The 6924-nt window shown below is 30.9% G+C and overlaps 2 protein-coding genes across 4 annotated transcripts in view; one reads left to right on the forward strand and one right to left on the reverse strand.

Moving 5' to 3' along the window:
- Positions 1 to 6924, reverse strand: part of LOC142340423 (uncharacterized) — a 464952-nt gene that overhangs the window by 407339 nt on the left and 50689 nt on the right. The window lies entirely within an intron of this gene.
- Positions 1 to 6924, forward strand: part of LOC142339486 (uncharacterized) — a 204467-nt gene that overhangs the window by 107415 nt on the left and 90128 nt on the right. The window lies entirely within an intron of this gene.

The following is a 6924-nucleotide window of genomic DNA, read 5'->3' on the forward strand; positions in this document are numbered from 1 at the left end:
AAAAATAGAACAGTTTATTGTTCTGACCCCACTTGTGAGGGAGGAACTAGATACTCAAATGTTTTTTTTTTCAGTCAATTTTGGCCGATCAATATATTAATCGTAGAGAGTTGTGAGTGATAGCATTAGAATACCCGTCCCGCGTAGAATATCGAATTCGAAAGATTTTTTTTTGGTTTTGTTTTTTTTTTCTAAGAATTATCGAGAAATAAATTATTGCGTGAATACTGGATACTTGGCATGATTTTGATCAATTTTAGCGTAATTTTTGTTCAAATTAAGATTTTTTCCATAAAAAACTTCATTCAAATTCAAAATTACTTTTCAAGCTACAAGATGAATCAATTTTGTGTTCCTAATAGATGAAAGGCTATAAAAAGGCTAGTTCTGGTCTAATTGGAAGTTTACTATCAAAAAATTTCGAATTCGAATTGAGAGCTGTTTTTTAGGAAAACTTTTCATATTTTTTGTTTTTTGTAAGTCACTTAGAGACTAGTCACTTTTCATATCAAGGTTCTATCAATGACAAACCTTTTTTGCATCCAAACGATGCCCAATGAACAAAAAATCTCTTTTCAAAGAATCGTTCAATTTTTTTTGGCTTCGACTCCGAGTTTTCGTAATTTTTAATCAAATTTTGAAATCTGATCTTCTGTTTGAGATTTCATTTAGTCTTTGCAGTCCCATGGTATAAACTTGTCAGTAAAAGTGCAGTAGGCTTCCATTTGAGCATAAGGTGAACCTATCTAGTGGTCCTTTGATTTGACAATTAATAGCTGTTAGAACCGTATGAAATAAGGCCTTTAAGTCAATGCAAAACACTTTTGATCTTTCTCTTTCTTAGTTCAGACTCCTAATTTTAAATTTGAATCAATTAGTCTATGATAAAAGGGACCTAATTTCCATGAAATATAGTTTGTTTGAATGTATAGAGAAACCACAATTCGCGTATCGCTTATTTTTTAAGCTTTGTTTTTTTTCTCTGGATATATTGTGTTTAGTTGTTTTCTTCTATTTAAGAATTATCCCCACTTTTCAGCTTGAGAAAGTGTCTGACAAATGGAATCAGAGGCTATAATTATTTTGCACTGAAAATTATTGAAAATTCTATTAAATTATCAAAAAAGGAGATTAAATATCTTTTTTTCGTTTCTTTTCTATAACGTATCGTTATCATTTTCTATCAATTATTCCTAATCACATTACACATATTCTTTGCTCGTAAAAAGTGGTTAGTTTTAACCTACCGGGCTCAATAAGTCTACTAAACATTTGAATAAAACACTCAAAAATACAAAGAGTTTTAAAAAAGTATTGGCAAAACGAAATTGATAAAGCCTGTATTAGACGAATAATAATGCAGAAATTTTGTTAAAGTTTTAGTCAGATTGATTTAGGTTAAATCAGATTGATGATTAGCCTGTTTTTTTATTGTAATGAAAGTTTTGAATTGTGTTGCACTGGATAAAAATACTCTCGGACTTTTGCGAACAGTATTGTCTTAATAAATTTTTTAAATTGATATTGGGCTGCAGTGTCAGGATTTCTTTTTTTGTTTTTTTTATATTTTTGTTTCGGCCAACCTTTTTCCCAGTTCTCTAGATAAAAACGAAAGATCACAAAAATAGTTGCCACGTAAAGACATGATTTCTGAAAACTTCCCAATGTCAAATATCCAAACTAACTTCCTCTAACTCCCTTTAAGATTTACTTTTTTAACTACGTACTTTTCTAAATTTTTAGAAGCAAATTTTTGAAGAGATTTTTCAGCCTTCTGTTCAGCTATGGTGATTACTTTCTGCTCCCCTTTTTCTACTTCCTTCATCAGTCATCATTTTAATTGTTGAAAATAGAACAGTTTATTGTTCTGACCCCACTTGTGAGGGAGGAACTAGATACTCAAATGTTTTTTTTTTCAGTCAATTTTGGCCGATCAATATATTAATCGTAGAGAGTTGTGAGTGATAGCATTAGAATACCCGTCCAGCGTAGAATATCGAAATCGAAAGATTTTTTTTTAATTTTGTTTTTTTTTCTAAGAATTATCGAGAAACAAATTATTGCGTGAATACTGGATACTTGGCATGATTTTGATCAATTTTAGCGTAATTTTTGTTCAAATTAAGATTTTTTCCATAAAAAACTTCATTCAAATTCAAAATTACTTTTCAAGCTACAAGATGAATCAATTTTGTGTTCCTAATAGATGAAAGGCTATAAAAAGGCTAGTTCTGGTCCAATTGGAAGTTTACTATCAAAAAATTTCGAATTCGAATTGAGAGCTGTTTTTTATGAAACTTTTCATATTTTTTGTTTTTTGTAAGTCACTTAGAGACTAGTCACTTTTCATATCAAGGTTCTATCAATGGCAAACCTTTTTTGCATCCAAACGATGCCCAATGAACAAAAAATCTCTTTTCAAAGAATCGTTCAATTTTTTTTGGCTTCGACTCCGAGTTTTCGTAATTTTTAATCAAATTTTGAAATCTGATCTTCTGTTTGAGATTTCATTTAGTCTTTGCAGTCCCATGGTATAAACTTGTCAGTAAATATGCAGTAGGCTTCCATTTGAGCATAAGGTGAACCTATCTAGTGGTCCTTTGATTTGACAATTAATAGCTTTTAAGATTTTAAAAACCATTTTCAAAATTTTTTGAACATTAGCCGATTCTAAATTCCTTTTTGTGAATTGTAAGTAAGTCTCAGTAATGACAGGAGCACCTTCTTCTCTACTGCAACAAAAACTAAAGGGGTTAGCGGTTTTATCTTCTAATTATTGGCTGTAGGAATTCAATTCCACAAGCTTCAATTTTTTAAAAAAATTCTTGGACGTTTTTCTGTGTGATCCATACTGATAGTTACCATTGGCTTAGGGAAGACGCTCAATTGATCACAGATCTATTTTCCAGAGAAAAACTTTTTGTTTAAATGGCTTCGACACTTTCTCGCATTTTTCTACTGAATTTTTGTTTTTTGCCTCTTTTTTAATGTTGCCCTCATAGTCACACGACATATTATTATGTCTCATTGACGACTCACGAATGAAAAACATCATTATCCTCCTTTCGAGGCGTAACTTCGTTTATTAGCGTATTTTTGAATTCCGTTAAAAGCTGTTGAATTTAATGGCGTTGATATTGCGGGTTTTCTCAAATATTTTGTTGTTTTCATATATTTGTTCATATTTGTTAATTTTTCGGAGTCAGCTTCTTACAAAAGGAAAGTTGCCTTGCTTTTAATAATTTATTGTTTGATTAATTACTTGAAAAACGAAAAGTTTTTTCTGAAGAATTCAATTTTTTAAGGGCCTCGACACTTTTCTCGTTCAATTTTTTTGTGTTGGCTGTTTTTGCCTGTTTTTTATTCTCTTTGTAGTCGTAAGATACTGAGGTCTTATAAACTTCTAATTGAGGATTGATTGATTGATGTTACTCAAAAGCAATAAGTTTACGGCGATTCATTTCCAAATTAAAAAAAAATTAGTTTTTTTGTTGTTCATTTTGTGGACTTTTTCTCATCATTGAAAGATCTCATCTAATTCTCTGTGGTTTTAAAATTAACTGGATATTGATATTATGTCGTAACTGATGTTTTGTTTTTTGGAAAATATGCTTTTTCATAAAAATTTTCTGTGTGGCCTATTTTTTTTATTCTTTTTCTCTTCTTTTACCACATTCGCGTAATAACAGAACCCAAAGATTTTCAAATGACGACCAAGTGAACTTGTTTAATTTTTCAATTTACTTTTAGCTGATTTAGTATAAATAACGATTGAAACAAAAAAAAACAAACTTCAGATAATAGCTATTGATTTCAACAGCTTCAGTAATCAGTGTTTTCGCAAACTGTTTTATTCATTTGATTTTTTCTGCATCTTTAGTCCGTTTTTATGGCTTAATGTAACCCAAGAAAGGTACTACTTGTGTTTTAACGACTTTTTAGTATATTTATCTAGAGTTCTTTTGTTAAAAGCTTATGATTTTTAAAACGTTTTAAAATATTTGCTTTAACTTCTTGTCGACTTGTTACCTATTCTCATTGAGGAAAAGTCCCGTCTGATGTACAGTTAGGAAAAAAATTTTGTGTACTGAAAGTTTTATCTGATTGCATTTTGACGTTGTTAATAGGTGCTTTTAAATTTAGATATTGAGATTTTGCCTTGAAATTCTTGTGTTTGCTTATTTTGTTGTTTCTTTTTTTCTTGTAGGTTTTTAAAAGGCAGATCTCGTGAGCGTTATAATGAGGTACGGCATTATGTAATTCATTTATCAGTTTGCGTGCCTAACGATTTTTTAAAACTCAAACATCTATGTTTGATTATCTTTTCTTTTGGTCGACAATTAAGTCAAAAATGTAGATGAGCTTGGGTCGGAACATCATGTGCGAACGCACATTTACGAGCCTCCTTATTTTCTTTATTCACTTATTTCATGTAGTTCTTGGTAAAGTTGCAGATTGATTGGTTACAGTTACTCGTTTGTACCTGGTATTCAATTGCTGAAAAAGCTTTTACTATCTCTCAAATGTCGTAAAAACTTTAATTGGAAGTAAGGTTAATGTTAGAACGTTAATCTTTCTAGCAATATAAAGTATGTCGCTCACTTATTTCTCGAACTTGGATAAGAATTGCTGTTTTACTGGAATCATGTCATCTTCAATTCAGTTTACGTGCAATTTGTTTTTGAATCTTTTGAAAAAAAGTTTTCATAGCATTCATCTTTTGATTATATTTTGAAATAATTACAATTTTGCTATAGGGGCATATGAGATTCAATAACATGTAGGCGAGCAATTTTTTAAAATTAATCTGCGAACGGAATAAGATTTTCACATTTTTACTGAAATTTTGATTTTTTGAGCGAATCCCATTTTAGCTCGTTTTCTGGTCAAAGTCACATCTTTCAGCTATCTGAACTACAATGTTATTTTTATTATAGAGCAATCCGATACTAAACTGGCAATTAGAGCTGCAAAAAACTGTCACTAATTTCTTTTTCACATCTTTGTTTGCACAATTATTCATTGTTTCCCGTTTTTCCGTGGCACTTGGTGAAAGCTTCCGCCGTTCAATGGAAAAAGAAACGGACAATAAGCTCACTGTGTCAATAGTGTGTATAACCATTGAGTGCGTAGTCGATGGAGGCGCTCAGACGCAGATAGTAGTCTACATTTGATGTTTGAGGGGGCAAAAAAGTGGAATAATGAGGAATAAAACTGTCAATCTGGCTCAAGTGACAATCATATGCTTCCTTTGGCAAAGTACCCCCAAACAATCTCATTCGCATATGTCCTTTGCACACGTACACATAATGTGTCTATTATGTACCTGTACTATGACAAGGGTTTGTTCCGTTCGTTAAGCCTAAAGCTTATCTTACCACTTTTTGAAGATAACAGTCACTATATGAGTACAAACTTTAAACTTATTTCTTCTGATGAAATAAAGCTTTTGAAGATGTCACATGACTTCGGTTCGAAATTTTGAAAAAGTGATTCAGTTTCGTATTTAAAAAGGCAAAGCTAATTTCCCATTTTAAATTTCAAAGCAAAAGCTGTGTGGCATTTTTGAAAGCGTTTTAATTCTATCATCAGGCGAAATGGAAATATGCTCTTAATTTTTTTCTGTCTTTGAAAAATGCTGCAACATATGTTTAGTCTAATGATTATCATCATAAAGGCAAATTTGTTTGGTCTGAAAAGTGAATCATAAGCCTGGTTTTTGGATTTTATTTTGTTGCAACTTTCTAGAAGGAATTCTTTTTTCATTTAGGCTCTATTAATGGTATAAAACAATATCTTCAATAGGAATTTAAACTGAAGTATCTCTCTTTCTTCCCCTTGAAGTTGAATCTTTTGATTTGGTCTTTGCCCTGGATTTCTTATTGCCTTGAACATAAATGGCGCGTTTAAAAGTGCTTGAAAAATTCGTTCAAACGAACAATAGGCCTATTGTTTGTTTAACCTGTTTAGAATAAAGTGCAATATTATAGCTATAAAAAATATTTTTGATAAAATGGGTCATGGAATATAGCAGTTTGCTATGCACCTGCAGCGCACAAGTCATTAAATTTTTATTATTTCTAAATTATTCATACCTATTCCCTTAAATATAGTAAAACGCTCTATCGTATCCATAATTTCATATATATACACGTATTGTATAGTATTATTACACTATGTATATCATATACATTATACGAGTATATACAATTTGGTATCAGATGAGAAATATCATTAAATAGTACGTAATAGCTCTGCAGGTAATAATAACAATAATACCTCCGTTTTGCCAAAATGACATGGTGTAAAATTGCCTTTTTTATTTTCCCTCCTGTACTACTTATAATTTTGAACCATAATTTTTTGCGACCGTTTTCCCCTATTTACTGACGTAATATCAGCGACCGCCAAAAGAGAGCGCAAATAATCTTTGATGGTGAGTAAGACATTACTTATGTTTTGGTCCATTCTAATATTCGGAATAATTTTAGTCGCTTTTTAATAAAAATTCTTGAGACATTTTCATTAGAGCGCCTTTGATGTTTGGTTGAAGAAGCAATCAATATATTTTAGAACGTTGTGTTTCTTGTTAACTCAGGCGTATATTTTAACAAAACAGAAATGAAAGCAATGTTCTTTATTTTAAAAACTGATATTTGTTCCTCTGACTACTATCTTTTGGACTAAAAGGCAAGTATGAGTGAAAGATCTTCCATCTTGGTTGCAGAATTTTTTGAGAACCGAGAAGCAGAGTCGCTGAAATTCACTTGAACTTTTGACACCAATTAAAACAACTTTTGATTGCTTTTTAGAGAATTTTTTTTGTTTGAGATCTAGATTCAACTTGTTTCTTACAACTTCGTGTGTTTGAAATCATTAATCTCAGGTTTTTCTTAGTTATTATAAAAAACAGAACGGAACTGA

This window comes from Convolutriloba macropyga, chromosome 5 (genome assembly GCF_964194025.1).
Source record: "Convolutriloba macropyga chromosome 5, txConMacr16.3, whole genome shotgun sequence".
NCBI classification, from domain to species: Eukaryota; Metazoa; Xenacoelomorpha; order Acoela; family Convolutidae; genus Convolutriloba; species Convolutriloba macropyga.